The sequence below is a fragment of the Oryctolagus cuniculus genome, chromosome 11 (assembly GCF_964237555.1).
Source record: "Oryctolagus cuniculus chromosome 11, mOryCun1.1, whole genome shotgun sequence".
NCBI lineage: Eukaryota > Metazoa > Chordata > Mammalia > Lagomorpha > Leporidae > Oryctolagus > Oryctolagus cuniculus.
The window spans coordinates 47,282,515-47,304,982 of record NC_091442.1 but is presented as its reverse complement, the minus strand read 5'-3'; the positions used below and the strand labels follow the sequence as shown (position 1 = coordinate 47,304,982).

The 22,468-nt window shown below is 49.0% G+C and overlaps 1 long non-coding RNA gene across 1 annotated transcript; it reads left to right on the top strand.

Moving 5' to 3' along the window:
- Nucleotides 1-1,536: 1,536 nt before the first annotated feature.
- On the top strand, nt 1,537-22,053 carry LOC127490981 (uncharacterized). The gene is made up of 3 exons (XR_007919392.2): nt 1,537-6,946; nt 10,115-10,894; nt 20,523-22,053. It is a non-coding gene; the product is annotated as an uncharacterized lncRNA (long non-coding RNA).
- Nucleotides 22,054-22,468: the final 415 nt, after the last annotated feature.

Sequence of the window (22,468 nt, the reverse complement as noted above, 5' to 3'; positions counted from 1 at the left end):
GCAGCAGGAGCTGATGTCTGCACTAGATCACCTGCGCACTTCCCCAGTGTGGCTTTGCCAGAGGTTGAAGAACAGGTTTAAATGTGAGTCAATGCCAGTGCTGTGGCAAAGTGGGTAATGGTAGCTTTGGGATCCGCAAGGAGGGACGCCCTGTATCTATAAAAGGAGCCCACCCAACCTCTGATGCGTGACTTCCCTGGCCCCTGCTCTGTTGCTCTGTTGGGCCCGGGGAACCTCGCTCGGGAGCAGAATCCCAATAAAAGCTTGTGAATTAATTGATTCATCTGCCTGGGAAGATTTGTTATGCACCAGACACCTTGCAGGTAAAGCCGGCTCCTGCAGTGCAGCATCCCATATGGGCACCGGTTCGAGTCCTGGCTGCTCCACTTCCAATCCAGCTCTCTGCTATGGCCTGGGAAAGCAGTGGAAGATGGCCCAAGTCCTTGGGCCCCTGTACCCATGTGGGAGACCTGGAGGAAGCTTCTGGCTCCTGGCCCCTGGCTTTGGATAGGCTCAGCTCTGGAAGAAGCTCCTGGCTCCTGGCTTCAGATTGGCACAGCTCCAGCCTTTGTGGCCAACTGGGGAATGAACCAGCAGATGGAAGACTTCTCTCTCTGCCTCTGCCTCTTTGTAACTCTGTCTTTCAAATAAATAAATAAATATTAAAAAAAAAAGTGAATCTACCATGTTCCCATCCTGGGGTAGCACCAAGCACCTGGGACCAGGGGTGAGGGTGGAGAAGGGGGGACGCTGGCTCTCTTAACTCCAAGAACCTTGCACCTTCCCTATCAGTGTCAATCAAACGGACGTCACCAGCATCATCTGGCTCCTGGCTTCTGTTGACCTTTCCCCTGGATTGGGGGAGGTGGGGGCTTGTGGGAAGAGCAGAACTACATTAGTTTCTTAAAGTGTTTATCTTGCGGTGCGGAAATGACGAGGTTGCACGGAACTGTGTTTACGTGACGTGAGCGTAGCAGGCAGACGGCTGGCTCGGGTGGACGCGTTAGTCAGCCTCAATTAGTCTCAGAGCATCCTCGCCGCGGCTTGGGAAATCTAGATCCTTCCAGTGTAAGCTTCAGTAGTTTTCCTTTGGGTGGGGGTAGGGAGTGGGGGTGGGGGAGGAGTCTTCAGAAGGCAGGTGCATGCTAGGCCAGCCCCCAGGGAGTTTCACGTGCAAGGATCATAGGTTAGGACCTCCAGCGGCCAAGGAGGATGCAGATATCACACTCGCCGGCGTCGGATGAGCACGTGCATCCCCTGCCAGGAGACGGTTGTTGAGAAGGCCTGTGGGGGAGGGGCTGAGGGAGGAGCTTGCATCACGGACATCCAGGGAGATGACCCACTGCGTGTCCTGTCTGTCCCAGCCTCTCTTCAGAGTCTCCCTGGGTGTGTCCCATGGCACCCTGAGCACACACATGGAGGAGCCCTTGCTCAGCAGAAAGATCAGCCACAGGAGAAGGGGGCAGAAGATACTCACCCTCCACTTCCTTGTTGAACTTCTACTTGTCTTCAAAACCCGTCTCAAGGGAGCCGATGTTGTGGCACAGTGGACTAAGCCTCCGCTTGTGACGCCAGGCTCCCATATGGGTGCCGATTTGAGTCCTGGCCGCTCTGCTTTGGAACCAGCTTCCTGCTATTGCGCCTGGGAAGGCAGTGGAAGATGGTCCAAGTGCTTGTGCCCCTGCCACCCATGCGAGAGCCCTGGAAGAAGCTCCTGGCTCCTGGCTCCAGCCTGGTCCAGCCTTGGCTGTTACAGCCATTTGAGGAGTGAACCAGTGAATCACACACCTTCCAGGGCCAGGCAACAGCACAAGTTAAGATGGATCCAGGTAATGGGGCAATCGGGAGTGGTAGGGACCATAGCCAAAACTGAGCAGCTGGTCCCCGCCCAGAAGGGGAGCTGCTATTCCGTCCCATCTGATGTGGGCATGTGGTGATGTGGGTCCCACTTTTCTAGATCTTCCAATTTTACCAGCCATCCTTCACTGCTTTCCCAGGTACATTGGCAGGGAGAGGGATGGGAAGTGAAGCAGCCAAGACTTGAACCAGGGCTCTTATGGGTTGCGGGCACTGCAGGCTGCAGTTTAACCCACTAAGCCACACCACCAGCTCCTAAACATCTGGATAAATATTTAGGTGTGTTTTGGACCTTAAGCATCTACAAATAGTGGTTCATTATTCATTCAACATCTATTCTATTTTTCTTTTCATGCTTAAAATGTTTCCATTTCTGATTCTTAATTTACATGTCATCACATCTTTTTAAAAAAACACTACATCTACACGTGTGTGTATTCTGATGATAAGCTCCTTCAGTCCTCCATAAAAAAAAAACCCATAAACATTTTCATCCCTGGGTGATGCTATGGAGTGGGATAGAATTGAATGCCTTTTATATGACTCGCGTTCTCATTGTGAACAATGTTGCCAAACCCTTTGAATCTGAAATGAATTTTGCCATGTATGTGGATAGATGTTTCTAGCTAACCAAAGTCTGCCAGTCTCCTAAGAAGACATAAAACAAGAAGATGCATGCCTTTTGTGTTCTTTCCTTTATATCTGCAGCAAAGCTGTGATATGTTGGGGCTGGCATTGTGGTGGAGTGGGTAAAGCTGAGGCCTGGAGTGCCAGTGTCCCTTATGGGCACTGCTTTGTGTCCTGGCTGCTCCATTTCCTATGCAGCTCCCTGCTAATGGCCTGTGACTCAAACAAGTGCTCCAATATGGTGGCAGCATAACCCACTAGTCCCGCCCTTGATGCTTTGAGATTCTTTTTTTTTTTTTTTTAATTTCCTACCTCAAAGTCAGAATATATGTTCCCCTTTTAATTTTTAAAGATTTATTTATTTACTTGAAAGTCAGAGTTACACACACACATACACACACGAGAGAGAGAGAGAGAGAGAGAGAGAGAGAGAGAGGTCTTTCATCCTCTGGTTCACTCCCCAGTTGGCCACAACAGCCAAAACTGAGACAATCCGAAGTAAGGAGCCAGGAGCTTCTTCCGGGTCTCCCACATGGGTACAGGGGCCCAAGGACTTGGGCCATCCTCCACTGCTTTCCCAGGCCACAACAGAGAGCTGGATCAGAAGTGGAGCAGCCAGGACTCAAACCGGCGCTCATATGGGATGCCGACACTGCAGGCTTTACCCGCTATGCCATGGTACCAGCCCCTGTTCTCCTGTTTTATGCTAAAAGCTTTATCCTTTTACTTTTCATATCTTAGTCTCCTATCTATTTCATAGCGATTTATGTGTAGATAAGAAGTTGGGGGGTCACAGTTCAGTTTTTTTCTTTCACGCAGAGCACTGATCAGCCAAGCAAAATTTTGAAGAATCCACCACTCTCCTTCTGCCTTTTGGGGATCCCTTGGTGTAAATAATGAGGCACTACACTCTCCAACTTTCCTCATGGCTCGTTAAAAATGTTTTTAAATTGTTGATTTATTTTAATCTACCTGAAAGGGAGGGAGAGAGAGAGAGAGAGAGAGAGAGAGAGAGAGAGAGAGAGAAGTTTTCCATCCTCTGATTCACCATCCAAATGTCCATCATGTCCAGGGCTGAGCCAGGTCAAAGCCAGGAGCAAGGAGCTCCCTCAGGGCCTCCCATGTGGGTATCAGGACCCCAGCACTCTGCTAGAGGAAGCAGGTGTTCCCAAGTGACAGCTGCATCTGCTGAGTCAGCCACAATGCCCACCCTGCTCGTGGTTCTTCTGCGCCATCATGAGTGTTTTAAGGACCCGTGTCCAGATTATACTCACACAAAGAATTCTTACAGAAAAAGCCCAACAGCCAAACACAACTGGGCTATTAAATTTCATAGGTGGCCAAGTCCATTCTAATTCTTTGCTTGTAATTGACTATTTAACACGCATGTGCTGAGTGCCTGCGTCGCACCAGGCAGAGAAAGAGTGAAACTTGTTATCGTTCTCATTTATTTATTTACTACTTTCTTCCCCTGTGTGTTTTTCACATTCCTTCTTGGGACGTGACGAGACAGAGACAAATGTCCCAGGGTTTTGAAAGCTGCAGAGCTGAATACGGACAGAAATGCATGGTGGAGGCTACGGCGATGGTCCCCGTGGACACGGCAGAGGCAAGGGTGCCGGGGTGGGATGGTGCTACTCCAGGTGCAGGTTCTTGTTTTTGTCACAGACTGGGAAAGGCCCAGCTGGAATGCACGCTAATTCACAGCACCATCAGTGATTCATGCCAAACACTCAAGACATTCAAAAAAAATGCAGGAACTCTCATTTTCTGCAAAGAATAGAAGAAACCAAAAAGCCAGCCAGGAAAATGGGTGAAAGTTAAACGACCAAATAACTTACAGCTGACTCTCAACTTTGACAAAAGAGTTATGAATTGGGACTCTAACACAATGCTCCCTATCGCCAGACACATCCTGTGTGTTCAGGAAAAGTCGTGTACCCTGTTTCAGCCTTGTCATGGTAAGCGTTGACTAAGGAGATTTGCCATCCTTTGTCAAAAGACTTCAGGGGAAGATCATACAGTTGTGTTTAAGGTTAGCATGGACATTCTTTGGCTACACATGCAGCCTGCAACAGCCAGAAGAGGAAAGTTGTAAATCCAGAGTGAGTGGGAAGGAAAGAACTTGGAATCCCTGTGTTTATGGGTCAGCTGGGGGGATCCAAACATTAGAATGATTGCAATGATTTTTAGAAGCATCCCACTGCAGAGCTAAAATGTGCGTGTTACCAGGATGGGACATTTCGTTAGCTTAATGGGCAAACTTTGCTTTAATCACAAGATTGAGGTTTTTTTTTTTTTTAAAGATTTATTTATTTGAAAGTCAGATTTACACAGAGAGAAGAGGAGAAGCAGAGAGAGAAATCTTCCATTTGGTTGTTCACTCCCCAATTGACCACAATGGTTGGAGCTGTACCAATCTGAAGCCAGAAGCCAGGAGCCAGGAGCTTCTTCTGGGTCTCCCATGTAGGTTCAGGGCCCCAAGAACTTGGGCCATCTTCTACTGCTTTCCCAGGCCTTAACAGAGAGCTGATCAGAAGTGAAGCAGTCAGGACTTGAACTGGTGCCCATATGGGATGCTGGTACTGTAGGCGGTAGCTTTACCCGCTACACCACAGCGCCAGCCCCAAGACTGAGGTTTATATAAGCCAAATCTCCAGTGAGATCTTGAAAAAGAATTCTATGACCCCTCCTCAAAGTCTTTCTTATTACACATGGAGAGAAGTCTCCTTCCTCCTTTTTGCTTTTGACTGTGAGCCCCACGGGTTTGGGCAGCGCTGAGTTTCTGACGGTTAGAAAAGCAAGCCAAGTTCAACACCGCAGGTGTCAGGTAGCTGCTGCCATTTCTGCTGCTTGGAACTCAGCCAAAATTGGTCCACACTGCGGCAGAATGCAAACCACTCTGCCGATCTTCCTGGTACAAAGAAGCACATTGCTACGGACACACCATGCAGGCTACCTGGCGTACTAAAGAATGTGATGGATTCAAGTCCTGAATCCATGTGTACAGCGTGTGGGGGGAGTGGCCTTCCTCCCTGGAGACCTATCCCTACCTGACAGGTGAGCAGAGGATGTGAAAATACCACAGGTACCGGGTACGAAACTTTCCTTTTGGGGTGAGTAATCATTGAGTGTCGGCAATTAAGCACGGTTCTGTTGAACAGGATGGCGTTCTTAGCCTGTCAGAAACCCACTCTCTGTTCTTGTCTGTCACTACTTTGGATATAAAAATCTATCTGTTCAATCAGAAGGCATTATTGAATGTGCAGCAAGCACCGTGTTATGTGGAAAACATAAAAATAGTCAGGGTCATTGGAAGGGTGGGCTTTGCCAAATAATCAGTGAGTCCATAAATTTGCAAGAGAACCATTCATAGGAACGAATTTGGCAGGTGCCTGAAATGTGAGTCTGTATGCAGGTACCAGCGCAACGTGTGCTCAGGTAGCATCTTGCCACGCACCGGAAGGAAGTGACGCAAATTGCGGGGTGATGAGGCGACCACATGGTGGAAAAGCACCCGAGGCGGAAGACGAGACATTCCCCAAGCCAGGCGACACTTTGTCCGCCTGCTGCCTCCTTTTTCACACAGGGACATGGAGCACACTGCTCCCACCTGCAGGGGACGTCCTGCCACTCCTGCCAAAGGTGTCATCCTGCACTGTTTATTTTTTCTCCTTAATTAACCTTAGCTCTGTCCATCACAGTGCACCTGGTTTACTTTCTGTGTTTTCATGGCTGCGTAGCATCTGTGAGGTGAGTCCGATAGTCTATTTAGATGCTCCCCTGTGGCCTTGGAGGTGGCTCTGCATCCATTCCTGTTGGTTTTGTCCATCTGCCCAGCACTCTTTAGATCCTACTACCGAAGTCCATCACCACCTTTTGCTGAAGCATTCAGCAGGGGTTTTGGCGGAGGCAGGGAGGTAGCCAGCTAGGAGGACCCGGCGTCACCAGCCCCTCCCTGCAGCCCTGCCTGTACCACTCAACACTCTCCCTGCCACCTCCACTCTTTTGCTGCTCAGAAGTGGCACAGTCCAAAATAACCCACGTGCTGGCTGCCCACCTCCCTGTGGTGACCTTATGCTGATCCAGTTATCATGGCTGACACTCCTATTCCCATCATGCACCTGCTGCTATGACACTTCTGAGTTTTCCAAAATAGAGCAAGGAAATGGGCGGTGCTGAAGCCCCACCCAAACTCCACCTCTTATGAATATTCAATTAAACCCCACCACAGACACCACTCCCTGTGCCCCCAGATCCTATAAAGGGAGGGCCCCCAAGAGAATGAAGCTCTCTCTTGAACATGGCTGCTCTCCTTAGTGTGTACTTTCACTTTGTGTGCAAATAATCTCGCTTCTCTGCAGACCTTTACCTGCATTTCATCTTGAATTGTTTCTTGCGTAGGAGACCAGAACCTGGACCCAGCCACCCCGTGTCAGAGGCATGCTTCGTCGGTATAAGTGTAAGTGCTGGGGGCTGCAGGTACCCGAGCAGCAGTGGCCTGGGGAACTCAGCAAACAGTTTTCTGCAAGATACTGAGGTCTTTCCATGTGTGATCTTACCAGAGAGGAAGTAGGAACAGCCATGTTGACAAGTTTTAAAAATACTAACCTAAAAACTCTGCCTTAGTAAACTTTACAAACATCGTAGCAAGAAGTTGCCAGGAAGCGCCTCTTCATCTGTAACTAACAGAGGACATGTCCCACCTGGCCCACCCAGGTGGCTATAAGCAAGGTCCCTGAGGGAGGAGTTAATGTGAGATTTTTGCTCTCCCCACCCCGGGTTTATGAGGTCCATCCATCATCCCCTCCACTCCCCTCTCCTTCCCTCCTTCCTTCCTTCCTTCTTTTCTACCGTTCTCTCTTTCTCCTCTCTCTCTCTCTCTCTCTCTCTCTCTCTCTCTCACTCTTTCTTTGACATTGGGTAGTTGAGATGGGAGGTATGCCTATGAGCCAAGGAGGCAAAGAGACTGTTTGTTTCCTACATCTCTTTGATTCGACTGTTAAATTTTGGTTTTCAAAGTCCACCCAGTCTGGAGGCTTAAATGTTACAGAATGATTTTCCACATCAGATGGGAAATCGTGCAGAAAACTTCGTGGTCTGTGGTGACCAGAATCCTCCCTCTCCCGGTCTGCCGGCTTTAGAAAAGCTTTTTGGTTAGAGATAGGACATAGTGACTTTGTCTAAGAGCATACCGAGTTTTCCTTTTTCATAAAATTGTGCATGATCTTCCAGATACCTCATAGAGATGTCCCATACAATACAGAAGTGTCTCACGGAGCTTTTTGCGAAGTGCAGGTGGGAGATTGGAGACCCAGGCCCCCTGAAAATTCTTAGCTTAAATACCAGCTGCCTAACTGTGGCCTCGCCCCACAACCACTGGGTTCATTTCCTTGTTTGCAAAATCAGAGAAACTCCGAATCCACAGGGTATGAAAGGATTCAGCTGAGTTCTGTTGTGCTGGCGAATTGCCTGGCTCATGCTGGGATCACTCAGCCCTGCAGTCCAGACCCCACCGTAGGAAACGCAGTCACTGGATTGAAAAATACGGTGGGAGTGACGAGATCCTGGAGGGGTAGAGGCCGAGAGGATGTGGTTACGGCCACGGGCAGAGGATTAACAGCAGTGACTTCCACATAGCAGTGACTTCCCCAACCCTATCACTGTTGCTCTCATTGTCCGCGGTGATCCTGGAAGTGAAATAGAAAGTCTGCTAAGTGCTCACTTGGTATGAACAGGCATAAACAGTCTAGATCAAAAGCGTCCATGCGTAACTTAAGTCATAGAAATAAAGCCTCGTGCTTCTTCAGTTAGCTCCTGGAGCTGAGCCAGCACTCACTGAATAGAGACGAGACAGGGTCCCCTGGAGAAAGGACTCTCACACTTCATTCTTCCAACCTTCCCCAAAGGGACCCATGCCTTTTGCCAAGATAGTGGTGTGCTGGGGAGAAGGCAATACTCAGACTTTGGATGCTGATGGACGCTGGCTCTGAACTGACGCTAATTCCAGAAGACACAAAATGTCACTGTGCTCCACTGGTAGATCGAGGGCTTGTGGAGGTCAGGCAATCGATGAATGAGGCTCCAGCCCATCCCACACTGGGCCCAGTGCGTGCCCAAGCCCACCTGTGGTTCCTCCTCCAGGTTAGAAATGAGTAATTGGAATAGACACACACAGAGGCAGGCAGAATCCTTGCGTTGGTTGCCCAAACTGTGGAGTGAGGGCTGCGGTGAGGGAGAAAGGGTGATGGGATGCCCTTAGCACTTCCTCTGCTTAGGAACACAGTGAACCCACAGTGGTGCTGCTCTCCTGGAGGGATGGCAGAGGTTAACCCCACTGTGGAGGACTATGGATTCCCACCACAGGGCCATTCAACTCCACTATTTGTCATGTGCAGAAGACAGGTGGATCTTGGAGAACAAGAGTGTAGTTTCTAAGCTTACAAAGCAGCAACTCCAATTGCAGCAGCCCTACCAGATGTAGTTTCCTTGCTTGAGCACATCAATATCCCAGTATGTAGCTATTGATCTGGAATTGGTTTCTTCTCTATACCTGTCCATAAGGTTCATTAAAAAGTGTTTGCTTTCGGCCGGCGCCATGGCTCAATAGGCTAATCCCCCGCCTGCGCCACCGGCACCCCGGGTCCTAGTCCTGGTCGGGGTGCCGGGTTCTGTCCCGGTTGCTCCTCTTCCAGGCCAGCTCTCTGCTGTGGCCTGGGAGTGCAGTGGAGGATGGCCCAAGTCCTAGGGCCCTGCACCCGCATGGGAGACCAGGAGAAGCACCTGGCTCCTGGCTTCGGATCAGCGCAGTGCAGCAGCCATTGGAGGGTGAACCAACGGTAAGGGAAAACCTTTCTCTCTGTCTCTCTCTTTCTCACTGTCCACTCTGCCTGTCAAAAAAAAAAGTGTTTGCTTTCAACTGGAAAGTGTCAGAGAACCGCAGCGCTAGCTAGACCTCAGAGGGCCACCAGCTCTCCAGCCCTATGCCACACTTCAGTTCACAGGAATCTTGATTGCCTTTCTATTACACAAAGCATGGAGTCACCATGCAGCCTGAGCCACCCATCATGAATTAGCTAGGGATATGCAATATCACCCCAACATTCAATGGGAGAGGAATGTGAGTCTGAGCCCAAGCAGTCCCTGACGGCTCAAGTGAGTACATGAAGAAGTGGCTCAAATGCCCCCTTCTTACTCTGAATACAGATTTGCCTTATCTTCATGCAAAATGACCTTCATTAGATTTTCAGCCTACAGTGTCCTCCATCATGGTATTCCACGTCCACATTGCTTCCAATCAAGAAACTCTCAAGAAGTGCAGTACTGAGTCCTATGTGTGGAGTTCACTGGATTTCCCAAGTCCCTCATCATCCTTGAAGCCACTGGCTTCCCAGCATGATGGAATGGCCTTTTGAAGACTCGGGGACAGTGACAGCTAGGTGACAGTGCCTTCCAGGGCTGGACCGGGATTGTGCAAGTCGTGCCCTGCATCAGCTTTCAATATCTGGAAACACTTGTTGCAAAGCCAGGATTCATTAGGTCCGGGAGTGAAGGGGTGGAATAGGAGTGGTACCTCTCACCATTTCCCCTAGTGAGCTATCCGCAAAGTATTTTTATTTCCTGTTTTCAGGAACTTATGCTCTGCTGACCTGGAGGAGGAATGCTTCCAGCCAGAGACATAACAATGCTTCCATTGAAAGGGAAGTTAAAATGCCCATCTAACTGCTTTTGGCTCCTTGTTGCCTCGGAATCAGCGGGAGGAGAAAGGGGTTACTCGGCTGGTAGAGAATCAATTCCAACTTCTGAGAGAAATCTGACTAGCACTCCACAATGGAGGGTAGAGAGAGTGTGGTTGGGATGCAGAGATCCCCTAGGGTGTCTCCTGGTATCTCCAGCATCAGCAAGCCCTGTGATTGAGACCAGTAGAAAATTACAACACAGTCCGGGCAGGACTGCTGATGGCCTGGGCCATTCAGCAACGAGGGTTGGGTCAATCTAGGCAGAGAACCATGAGTAACTACGATGCTATTTGAAAGCCAAGGGGATGTGGGATGAGTAGGGGAAGAATGGAATTATAAAAACTAGCTATGACCACGCAGCCGGACAAATATCTTTGTTTTCTTCCCTCCCTTATTCCTCTGTCCTATAACATAAGATGTGTTAAGTTCTTATAGGATTTAAGTGGAGATACTAAAGAGAAGAGTGAGCTCTACTCCCACTCCAGAGAAGGGATGAATGAGTTTTCTGGTATATACAGGGTGGTTGTCTCATGTCAGATGGAATTATAACCCAAATTTTGTCTTTATTCAGAGATTAAGTATGGCTAAAGCGCTGTGTATGGCTGACAAGTTGATCGGGAATGCATTTGTGATGGTCCATTGTGTGGGTCACAGGACTGGCAGGTGTCCGGGTAAGCATTATATCCAGGCGTGTCTGTGAGGGTGTTTCTGGAAGAGATTGGCATTGGAATTGGTGGACTGGGTCAAACATGCACCCAGCCCCAGGACATCAGCCTGTCTATTCAAGGGTCTGGGGATAACCAGAAGTCGGAGTTAGCTCTCTGCCTGTTTACACTGGCACATGGGTGCTCCCTGGCGCTGGAGCCCTAGGTTCTGAGGTCTGAAGACCAAGTCTGGAATCAACACCATGAACTCCAGCTCTCAGGCCTTGTAACCAAAGCCTCCTCTTTTCTGGGTCTTCAGCTTGCAGATGGCCAACTTCATAAATGTGTGAGCCCAAACCCTATAATAAATCTCATGATAGATTTCTTATAGTAAATCTCTCCCATCGGTCCTGTTTCTCTAGTGAACCCTAATACACATACACTATAACCCAAAGCTCTTCTTTTCTTTTTCAATTTATTTTCAAATTTTTTTAGTTCTTAACATATTCTGTTTAATTCAGTATAGTTCATAGACACTATCCTAAGAATATAATGATTTTCCCTCTCTATTTTCATTCTTTAGTTCCTTCTTTCTTTTATTCACAATTTTGTGGTAACATTTTAAATTTATACCACAATCAAGAGCTTAATTCTCCACCAAATAAAGAGTTCAACACACACACACACACACACACAATATCCTAGTTTAGAGTATAACCCAAAGTTTGATACAACCTCTGGCATAAGAAAATGCTCAAATATCAGTGGAGAAGAGTGAAATTTAGAATCTCTAGGGTTTGAATACATCTCTTCCAAAATTGAGGTGTTGAAATTTAATGTTCAGTAGGATGGTTTTAAGAGGTAGGGCCTTTTTTTTTTTTAGATTTTTATTTATTTATTTGACAGGTAGAGTTACAGACAGTGAGAGAGAGAGACAGAGAGAAAGGTCTTCCTTCCGTTGGTTCACTCCCCAAACGGCCGCAACAACTAGAGCTACACCGATCTGAAGCCAGGAGTCAGGTGCTTCTTCCTGGTCTCCCATGCGGGTGCAGGAGCCCAAGCACTTGGGCTAGCTTCTACTGCTTTCCCAGGCCACAGCAGAGAGCTGGACTGGAAGAGGAGCAACTAGGACTAGAACAGGCGTAGGGATTTTTTTTAAGAAAAATTTTATTTATTTGGAAGTCAGCATTACACAGAAAGAAGGAGAGAGAAAGAGAGAATCTTTAATCCTCTGATTCATTTCCCAGATGACCCCAACAGCCAAGGGTTGGTCAAGCCAAAGCCAGGAGCCAGGAGCTTCTTCTAGGTCTCCTATATGTGTGCAGGGGTCCAAGGACTTGGACCATCTTCCACTGCTTTCCCAGGCTACTAGCAAGGAACTGGATCAGAAGTGCAGCAGTTGGGATTTGAACCTGTGCCCATATGTGCGCTTGTGTCACAGGTAGGTGCTTTCCCTGCTGTGCCACAAAGCCTGTCCCAACAGGTGGGGTCACAAGGGAGCCTCACCTCATGAATAGGCTCAAAGCCCTTATAAAAAAGGCTTCACGGGGCTTGCGCTGTGGCGTAGCATGTAAAGCCGCTGCCTGCAGTGCTGGGATCCCATATGGGTGTTGGTTCGAGTCCCAGCTCCTGTCACTGACCAAGGGTAGTTCTTGAGGAAGATAGCCCCTAGCACCTATACCCCATCTCCATGGGCAGAGAGAAAGTCCTTCCGGGAGGTGTCTGTCCTGACAGCAGGATGCCACCCGTGTGCACCAGAATGGCAAGTGCCCTGGGTGGCAGCCAGGGGGAACCAACAGCACCAGATACCAGTCACAACCTCCTGTAAGTGTGTGCCTGTTATGGAGCCAGCCCAAGGCAAACCCCGGTAGACACAGTCAGCCTGGAAGGCTCTGAACACTGGCGAATACCAGCACACATTGCAGTCTGGTGCAGATGCTGGCTTGCAGACACTGAATTGTGCCTTGTCAACAGCAGCCCGGAATGCAGTGTCCCCTTTCAAAGAGTGCTCAGTTTCCTATGAATGGTTTATTGAAACCAGGAACACGTCACAGAGCAGCCGCCTGGAGATGCGGGATGTGTCCACAAGAGACACGGGCTCCATTTCACAGCGTTATCTTTATGGAGGTCCTGACTTCAGCATATTCCTAAATCTTTCATTTGGGAGGCTTACTGGGCACGCACTGAAAATCAAGTTGCCTGCCTGGACTTGCAGTGTGGAAGGGGCAGGAGGAGAGGCCCGGCTCAGTGATCCCTTCTTAAGCTGTGCTTTCACCCGCCTCATGGGAAGAACTCCATGGTGACCTTGGACCTGAAGCAAAGGAGAGGCAGCATAAATGTCTTGCAAAGCCCGGGGGACGCTTCTGGAGCTCAGTGTGCCTTCGTGGAAATGACCGGTCACCCCTTCCATGTGTGTGCCATTGCTGGGTGGTTGAGCACTGCCGGCAGCATGCTGCCTTGTCCCTGCTGTAGGAAAGGGGGGGGGTGTGCCAAGGCCTGAATGTCTGTGTCCCCCAGATCATATGCTGGGTTGCTACCCTTCCCCCTGACTCCGCCAGGTGATGGAATTAGGGGTGGAGCTTTGGGAAGCAGAGATGAATGTTGCTCATGTCTCCCTTGAGAACCCTTAACCCTTTGGTGAGGCTACAGAGAGAATACACTGCTTAGGAGGGAGCAGGAGGGGGCCTGCACTGTGGCAGAAAAGGTTAAGCCTCTGCCTGCAGCATCAGCATTCCTTATGAGCACTGGTTCGAGTCCCAGCTGCTCCACATCTGATCCAGCTCCCTGCTAATGCACCTGGGAAGACAACAGAAGATGACCCAAGTCCTTGGGCCCTGCATCCACAGGAGAGACCTGGAAGAGGCTCCTGGCTTCTGGTTTCAGATTGGCCTAGCTCTGGCCATTGCTGCCATTTGGAGAGTGAACCAGCAGATGGAAGATTCTCTCTCTCTCTCTCTCTCCAAATCTCTGCCTTTCAAATTAATAAATAAATCTTTTCGAAAGAAAAGGAAGGAGCAGGCCACCCCAGTCAAGTTTACCCCACTTGCAGAACTGTGGGCAATGAGCTCCCAGTGTAGGAGTGTAACCCAGAGAGCAGCCCCGTGGGCCCCAGGCAAGGTGTGAGCTGCTTTTTTCTCATTTTGCTAAAGAGACAAGCAGGCTCTGAATCCACTCCACCTGGAAGAAGCAACTGGACCAGGAGTGTCTCATGGTCATCAACAAGCGGACATTGCCGGGCACACAGTGCTTGCCATGGGCTCACTGAATGGCTGCTGGGCTGAGCTGCTGCTCATCGATAGCTTCCCCTACAGGAAGATCATGACCGTGTACACAGGGACAGTCTGAGGGGCAGCAGGAAACCACATCAGATGCCCTCAGGGCCTTTTCCTGATTATTGGAACATTTTTCTACTTACTGAGAACAATTTCTGGTGAAAATCAAGGCAAAAAAATTCATCCAGTTATTCTGCAGAGCCAATCTGATACCTGTGCCGAGATACAAGAACCTGGGAGTGTTTGCTGTTGACAGAACAGCTAGAAGGTATTTTTGCATCAGCCCACATCAGCTTATAAAGGTAGGGAGGCACCTCCTGGAGACTCTGAACCCTCAATGATAGAGAATCCCTGAGCCTGATAACCCCACAGTGCTGGTCTGTCCTGTGGAAAGCAAAGGAGCATCTTCTGGGTCTTCTTCCAAGCCCCAGCGCATTCTTTATGTCCCAGGGAAGTTTCTGGCAATAGGATGAGCGAGGTACCAGAATGTCTGACCTCAGGTAGATCCCACCTCTGATTAGCAGCCCCAGGGAAGATCCCTCTGCCCCAGTCTACCCACAGAACACTGGCTGCATGGTTGCCCACACTCTGTGGTACCTGCCCTTGGAACTGGGGCTTCTTCTTCATGGTATCCCAGCTTCCAAGCCCTGACGCATGTCCCAGGACAGGCACGTGACGTGCTGGTTATCAGGTAAACACAGCTCTTTTACCTCAAATCACAGTGCGCATGACCGACAACTTCCAGGTTAGGGGCTGAGCTCCAGCCCAGGGAGTCCCACCCATGTGGCTGATTCAATGAGAGGCAGAACAGGTGCACATCCTGGGTCTTCGCGTCTGATCCCGGGGTCGCACTATGAGGTCAGGCATCCTCAACAACGGATTGGAAGCACCCAGGGACGTTGTTGGTAATGGAAGGGGAATTCATGGTGTTCTTTTCCAATGTTGCATCACGCACGTGCACCATAAATATAGACTCGATTTTACAAGGAGTGATGTGTTGGGGAGGAATCAGAAAAGATGCACACAGAGGCTCTGAAGCTTGAGAGGGCACCAGCATTTCCTGGAGGGCTTGTGGACACACAGGCTGCTGGGCTCCACACAAGGCAGGTCTAGGGGCATCCCTGGTTCCCATGGGGACCCCAACATTGCTGGTCGGGACACCTCACTTTGAGAAAACCCTCTCAGAACAGCGTGGTCCAGAACCTCAGCATTCGCTTCCCTGAAGCCAGCTCTCTGTGTCTCTTGATTGGGAGCAAGTCTGGTGGCATCTGTGGACTACAGATTGGAAATTTTTCTACTTTTTTTAAAAAACATTTATTTATTTATTTATTTTGAAAATCAGAGTTACACAGAGAAAGAAGGAGAGGCAGAGAGAGAGAGAGAGAGAGGGAGAGGTCATTCCCCAGATGACCGCAACAGCTGGAGCTGTGCTGATCTAAAGGCAAGAGCCAGAAGCTTCTTCCGGGCCGTCTTCTACTGTTTTCCCAGGCCATAGCAGAGAGCTGGGTTGGAAGTGGAGCAGCCGGGACTCGAACCGGCACCCATATGGGATGCTGGCACTGCAGGCGGTGGCTTTACCTGCTAAGCCACAGAGTCAGCCCCACAGACTGGAATTATCACAGAGTTTTTGTATGCCCATGAGCAGAAGAGGAGTCAGTATCAGAACAGTGCAGGATCAGTATCTCCACAAGGTGCGAGTTTCCTGCCCCAGCGGGACCAGCGAGCAGCAGAGAGGACGGGTGGGATGGGGAAGCAGTGAGGGCGGAAGGTGGAATTGGGCTTCAATTCTAAATGTTGTGTTTCTAGAAGCATCTGGCCAAGTAACAGCTTTCATGACCAAAATGGGCTATAAAGAAATCACTTGACCTATCTCAGCTTATCACGGCCACCGTGCCAAGCCGCAGTAAGAGGTATCTTAGATTTCCAATTTTGGAAAGTGCCAGAAATGCTCTTTAGATTAATTTTTATTTGGGAGTTGGCTAAAGCTAGCCGCATTCTCAAATACCTCAGGGTAAACATCATAGCATTGTCATGTAAATCTATCTTCTCTAAATTAGGTTAAAATAGGCCATTTGGAGGAGATGGAATTTTCTTTCTTTCTTTTTTTCTTTTTTTTCTTTTTGCAGAGTAGTCCCCAAATATGTTTAAACAGAAGTGGATCAACTTTCCTTTCTTTCATACTCAATGTCAATCAAACTAAATCTCTACATTTTTGGAAATGCATTCAATTACATTGCATTCTCCATTCTAGATTGCATTTTTCCTATTTAAGTAGCATTTCCTTATGGAAATTTTAACATCATATATAGATTAAAGAGAGGAATGCTTTAAAAAGCATTTTCATGCTTTGTAAGAAGCGTGAGAGTTTCAACTGTTCCCAGTGCCACACAGCCCTAGCATTTGTATTTTCCTCTAACAGAATATATCGCACGGTAAGCAACAATATGCCTTATTTTCTGCCATAGATCGATTTTCCACAGTTGTGTAGATAGCATGCCTATGAACTAAGTTACGCTATTTTGAGATAGAAGATTAGACATGAAGTGAAACCTGGACCCAATGGCCCTCAGTGCTAGTCCCTGAATCCATCTGACCCTGTGCTGTTATCTAAACTAAGCATTTTTACTCTTGCCAATCAATTCATACCAGAATTGAACTCATGTGTTTCCAGAAACTGCTAAGCCAGCACAAGGTAACCAGAGTAACTTCCTGAGTGAGCCAGAAGCAAGGACGGCCCCACTCCGGGGAGGGAGTGGGGGAGGTGGCGCCTCCAGGCTGTGGAGGGCAGAGGGAGTCGTGGCAATGGTTTCAGTGTGGGCACTGACCGGGTTCTAACCAAAAGGCCATCAGCTGAGTGTTGCGGCTTCTGGAACAGGCAGTCTGATTTTGTCCCTGGACGCTGGATGTGAAATGTCTGGATTTGACTTCTGGGTGGGGCAAACCCAGGCTGAGCAGATGGTAAAGCAGCAGAGAGACCTGGGACCTTGGGGCCTTGGGGACGTTGCTGGCTGTTGAATCAACCGGTGTACACACACACACACACACACACACACACACAGAGAGAGAGAGAGAGAGAGAGAGAGAGAGATCTCCTGTCTGCTAATTCACTCCCCAAATGCTCACAATAGGCTGGACTGAGTCAAGCTGAAGCCAGAAACCCAGAACTCAACCTGAGTGTGGGTGGCAGGAGCCAAGTTTCAAGCCATCACCTGTTGACCATCAGGGTGGGCATCATCGGGGAGCTGGCGTTGGAAGCAGAGCAGGGACGCAAACCCAGGCACTCTGATGTGGGATTCGGGCTTCCCAAGAGACTCCCTAACCCCTGCACCAAATGCCCGCCCTGCCCTGTCCCTCACTGGATGTAAGAGGTCATCTTGTTGGTGGCGCCTGGGAGAGAAGCTCTCTGTGTCTGTCCTGACATCATTCTAGCTGATGCCAATGGAAACTGGAAACCAGAGATTTCATGGAACCAGTGCTTCATGTTTTTCTGTTCATTTTCATAGCGCATTGTTTAAAGAGGCCCTGAACTGAAGCATTTTAAGAAGATCTGCTGTGGTGTTTAACATTACCCCTAAGCTATAAGCTTCTCGGTTGAAAGGTGTTTGTATATTAGGTTTTCCTAAAATGCATCACATTCATTTTTTGGTTAATTGGCTATTCAAGTAAGGCCCAGTTTCATTACAGTTTATTTTATACTCTCTTAGTGCTCTTTAAAGAGCTAAGGTCAGGGCCGGCTATGTGGTGTGGTAGGCTAAGCCTCTGCTTGCAGTGCCATATGGGCCCCGGTTCAAGTCCTGGCTGCTCCTCTTCCGATCCAGCTCCCTGCTATGGCCTGGGAAAGCAGTGGAAGATGGCCCAAGTGCTTGAGTCCCTGCACCCACGTGGGAGATCCGGGAGAAGCTCTGGGAGAAGCTCTGGGCTCCTGGCTTTTTTTTTTTTTTTTTTTTTTTTTTTTTTGACAGGCAGAGTGGACAGTGAAAGAGAGAGAGAGACAGAGAGAGAAAGGTCTTCCTTTTGCCGTTGGTTCACCCTCCAATGGCCGCTGTGGCTGATCTGAAGGCAGGAGCCAGGTGCTTCTCCTGGTCTCCCATGGGGTGCAGGGCCCAAGCACTTGGGCCATCCTCCACTGCACTCCCTGGCCACAGCAGAGAGCTGGCCTGGAAGAGGGGCAACCGGGACAGAATCTGGCGCCCCGACTGGGACTAGAACCCGGTGTGCCAGCGCCGCTAGGTGGAGGATTAGCCTAGTGAGCCGCGGCGCCGGCATGGGCTCCTGGCTTCTACCTGGCCCAGCCCTGGCTGTTGCGGGCATTTGAGGAGTGAACCAGCAGATGGAAAGTTTCTCTTTATCCCTGTCTCTCCCCCTCTGTAACTCTGCCTTACAAAGAAGTTTCAAAAGAGTATATATTTAAAAACAAAGCATCTCACGTCACCCCATGTTGGAAGCTGTGATTTCCACTTAGCATCTCAGGTACATCATTTGGGGAAAAAGACTGCAGTTTTACTACATCTGTGACAATTACCGATCCCAGGTTTTCCAGGAAAGCCCCAATTCTTTCTTCTTATTTTTCTAACACATTCATTACCTTTATTGTTGCCTGTAAAATGCAAACCTACTGCTAACAGCTCATAGCCAATGGAATTAAAAGATAAGTTTATCTTGGTGTGAAAAAAATTTTTCATAATTCTAATTTTCATGACTTTTTTTTGAAGACCCTTTGTAGCATCCCTAGAGGAGCCAGCCAAGAGGTTTTCCTTGTAAATGACCAAAAATCCCATGCAAACCGGTTTGAATGTGAAATGTATTGATTGCTCCACACACCTATAAAATCCAGGCCCCCAAAGGCCTTGCACGTGGTTTCCATTTAAAAACGGGGTCAATGACAGCATCTGCCCTGCCAGTGTCGTTTCTGGGTCTGCCAGCTTCCTCCCACCACGCGGCCAGTTCCCTGAGTGTCACTTAGACACCTCACACCCAAAGCTGAGAGTGCTTTTGCCTAGGGCCCTACCCTTGAGTCTCGAACCTGGACCTCATGGTGACTGGATGGGGTGGAGTGGTTGTCCCCATGGCCTGTGGCCAACCAGGTGCCACTCCCTGTGCTGTGTTCCAACCGAAGAGGGTGATGTGGATGCAGGGGTGAGGCAGGAAGTGGCTTCTGCAGCATCTGCAGTGAATGTACCCAGATCTGTGTCGCACAGGGCCATGCTCTCCAGCACAGGCTGGTAGAATGCAATATTCCCTCTCTGATTTTTAAGAGAGCATTCACTTTGGAGCTCATCCATTGAGAAGGGTCAGTGGTCATTTGAGTTCTGTCTCAACCTTCCCCAGGCCTCTGCTCCACCCCTTGGCTAGTCCAGGCTCAAGGATTGCATGGAGCAAAAACGCAGATTTTCAAAGGTACTTCTCATGCTTTGGGCACGGGGACAAAGAAGAAATGTGAGAGGCAGAAGCCGATCAGGTTCAATTATGTTGAGAGGGACCAAAGAGAACCTTGGGTACCCAAGAACAAGGAGATGACAGGTGATGGAGTAAATGAACGGGAGGCCAGCCCTTCACTCAGGCACTCGGGGTGCTGTGCAAGCTTCCTCTTGGTTCTTCTCCCATGGACGTGAATTGTGTGTTGGCCTGAAGCTCCATTCCCAAGGCCAGCCCATGTGCCACTTGTGTGTGGCATGTGTCTCCACACAGCCCATGTGTCTCCACTTCCTCACCCATGGCAAAAAGGCAGGATGTTTTGCCCCACAGTGAAGTCCTCTGTCTAAGCAACGGCTGTGCCTCCTGTGCTACACGGTGTTGCCTTGCTGGTCAGTGTACCCCGAGGCAGCTGAGACCCTGCAGCAGGAATCTGCTGGGGGCTCTTTTCTGGGTCACAGGTGCAGCCGACTTGGCGTCTCTCATCACAGGACTCCTGGAGTTCTGGAGAGTCACAGTCAGGTGTGGTCCCACAGAAGCAGGGCAACCTACACGCACCAGAACCATCAAAAGCATTCTTTGGTGTGTGCCTGTTGGGCTTCCAGAATGCACCTTACTCACAGTTTCAAAAATTAAGACATATTTATTGTGAAAAGTGTAGAAAATCCTCAGCACCCCACCATCAAATCTTTAAGCATATAAAAAAATCCACCACATTTTCACTGCATTTCCTTGCATTCATAATTTTATAATTTGGTAGTGATGCATGCTTGCTTTTGTCCTTCCTGTAGGTCTTTCCATCCACGGGATGTACAAAGACAAACACGCCTTAAGCTTATATCTGCTTCCGTGTGTGTGTGATTGGTACAAAGCTCCCTAGATCTTGGAGTGTATTAGTTCATGTGTAAATGAAGCTTAATGAACCAAGGCAGCCTCTATTATGACATTTAGCCATTATTTTTGTTCTCTAGTGGCTGGCACTGTGGCATAGAAGCTTAAGCCTCCACCTGTGGCGCTGATATCCCAGGTGGGCACTGGTTCAAATCCTGGCTGCTCCACTTCCAATCCACCTCCCTGCTAATGCATCTGGGAAAGCAGTACAAGATGGCCCAAGTGCTTGGGTCCCTGAAGCCACTTGGGAGCTCTAGAAGAAGCTCCTGGCTCCTGGCTTTGGTCTGGCTCAGCCCTGGCTGTTGCAACCATTTGGGGGAGTGAACCGGTGAATGGAAGATCTCTCTCTCTCTCTCTCTCTCTCTCTCTCCCTCTATCTATCTATCTATCTATCTATCTATCTATCTATCTCTGCCTTTCAAATAAATAAATACATCTTTTAAAAATACAGTTGTTCTCTATTTTGTAAGTATTGGTTCTTACATAATGTGGTTTCTGCATTTCAGGTGTGAACAGAGTGAGAGGGATACTCTACAAACAGTTATTCCTGTGCATACTAAGAGAAGAAGCAATGTTTTGGGAACCTGGGCCTGGGTCCACTCCCTTTAGAGTTATTCGCTAAGTTGGAAATGCACTAGACTGGATGTTTTCCAAGGTTGAAAAGTTCTTGGAGCTTTTATCTTTTTTAATCCATTTGAAATCTTGGGAAATGGTCACGACTTGCAGTTTCTGATTAGTGGCCAGTTTGTTTCCTTTGGAGGGTGAATGAAGTGATGATTTCAGACCAGCTGGGCACACCCCTGTCACACAGGCACGCCCCCATCCCGGCCTCAGCAGGTTCACGGCAAACGCACACGCACACTTCCAACGCTCACACCCATGCTGACTCAGCACAGGGCGCCATGTGCTAGGATCGCCAGATAAAACACAGGGGGCAGGATGGTCAGCAAAACTGAATCTTAGATAAAGAATGAGCACTTCTCTTAGGGGAAGAATTTCCTGTGCAATACTTGAGACATACGCTAAAAGTATCTGCTGTGTATTAGAAGTTTATTGTCAAACCTGGCGACTTTAACAGGCACCAATATCATACATACACTCACAGTGTATGTAATCATACATGCACACGCAGTATCCATCCATGCCTGCACACGGGAGCATGCATGCCTTTCCCGCTGCGTTGTCCGTCCATTGTCGACTTGTTCATTAGAAACGCCAGAAACCCTCAAATAAAGAGCGATTTACGTGGCAGTCGCTCAGTATATACTTTTTCAAATAATTGCTTTAGTAAAATCGCAAGCCGTTCCCTTGCCGGTCAGAGCGTCAGCAAACAGCCCCATTGTGTGTCTGGATTCCAGCCTCCCAGTTAAGTCCCACCCGCTGGTGGCTGCTGATTTTGACAAAGGAGGCCTGGCTCACAGGCTGCCATCCCACAGCCCAGGGCAAAGAGGTCCTGGCTCCTGCCCGGCAGCCTCAGAACTCCCGGTAAACACTTCCCCTCCTACTTCCTAAGTTCTGGGCGTGTTTGTTTTACAGAAAGGGGTCTCGGCCCATCTGGGATTTGTTTGGAAAGGATCGCCTCTTGTCGTTCTTTATAAAAATAACCTCGGGTCTTTATGTAACCGGGCTCTGACTGTCCTGCAGCGGGAGGCCTCACCTTTTCCTGGGTGTGTTCCTGGAAACTGCGGGGAGCCTGCACGGTTAACCATTCACATGCAGGCACTGCCCCAGCTTGGGACCTCTCCTCAGTCTGCCTAGGACCAGCAGGCGGGCTTGTCTTGTCTGCCCAATGAGAGAGTGAATGAACCGGATTCCAGCTTCTTTGGATCCATCACCATGGAGCAGGAGATGTGCTTGTAGTTCCTGATCTCTTAATCCCAAATGGGCCCACACCAACGAGGATACTTTAAAAAAATCGTCACTGGGTATAGAGCTGCAAGAATCAATGTGAGAAAGACCCTACTTCCTCCCCCTTCCCCAAGCGATCTCTCTCTCTCTCTCTCTCTCCCACCCTGTCCCCCTTCCC